Source organism: Sinocyclocheilus rhinocerous, unplaced genomic scaffold (genome assembly GCF_001515625.1).
Source record: "Sinocyclocheilus rhinocerous isolate Xijiao unplaced genomic scaffold, SAMN03320098_v1.1 scaffold8940, whole genome shotgun sequence".
Lineage (NCBI taxonomy): Eukaryota > Metazoa > Chordata > Actinopteri > Cypriniformes > Cyprinidae > Sinocyclocheilus > Sinocyclocheilus rhinocerous.
Window position 1 is genome coordinate 1 of NW_015660063.1, and position 965 is coordinate 965.

A 965-nucleotide genomic window follows, 5' to 3' on the forward strand; every position below is an offset into this window, starting at 1 on the left:
CAAGCTGCAAAGACCTTAATTTCGAGGTAGGAGAAGGCAAGATTTAAAGGAACTCTGAGCAGACTTCCACGCCGAATGAACTCTGTCCTTCTGTGTCTGGAATTTACTCAGATTGTCAATCTGCTTTCAGGGAAGATTACAGTATCAATTTTACCCGAAAGAGCACAAGAGTAAACTTTTTGAGTTTCTGTAGTATAGTGGTCATCACGTTAGCCTAACACGCAAAAGGTCCTCGGTAAGAAGCTGAGCAGAAACAGAGTTTTATTTTTGAGGGAATGCATGAACTCTTTGCGGCGTTCCAGGAGAATTCCTGCTGCCTTGTCAAAATAAAGTTTCCGTTGTGTAGTGATTATCACGTTTGCCTCACACGCAACAGGTCCCCAGTTCGAAACTGGGCGGAAACAAGGGTGAATTTTTCCAAGGCTGCTTAAGTTCTTGGTCTGTTGCGTTCTCACTCAACGCTACAAAAGGCTTCACCTGCCTAGAGGTGTTAAAGCAAAGGTTTGCGGACAGGTTTCTGTAGTGTAGTGGTCATCACATTCGCCTAACATGCGAAAGGTTCTCGGTTCGAAATCGAGCAGAAACTGCTGCAGCGTTTTGAAGAAAAGTATGAAAGTTTTGCGCCTTTTTTGGACTTTAGAAAATTTTACCTTTGTGCGCTTTTTACCGAGCATGAACCTAAAGATTTCGGTCTGGTTTCTACAGACAGGTTTCCATAGTGTAGTGGTTATCACGTTTGCCTCACATGTGAAATGTCCCCAGACTGAAATTGGGCGGGAGCAGTCACTCTCTTTTTCACAATTGTTCAATTGGCTTTCTGTTGAGGAGGAACTCAACACTACAAAGACTTTGCAGCCAAGAAGCATGAAGACAGTCACTAAAGTTGAAGTTGATGCAAAAATGAAAGTGCAGTCATTATTTGACCAACACCTAATCAAGACTCGTGCCATTTCAAACCTGTGTGG

General features: G+C 43.1%; 2 non-coding genes across 2 annotated transcripts; both read left to right on the forward strand.

The window, feature by feature from the left end:
- The first annotated feature begins 331 nt into the window (after positions 1–331).
- Positions 332–404, forward strand: trnav-cac (transfer RNA valine (anticodon CAC)). The gene has a single exon. It is a non-coding gene; the product is annotated as a tRNA-Val (tRNA).
- Positions 405–513: 109 nt separating this feature from the next.
- trnav-aac (transfer RNA valine (anticodon AAC)) lies at positions 514–586 on the forward strand. The gene has a single exon. It is a non-coding gene; the product is annotated as a tRNA-Val (tRNA).
- Positions 587–965: the final 379 nt, after the last annotated feature.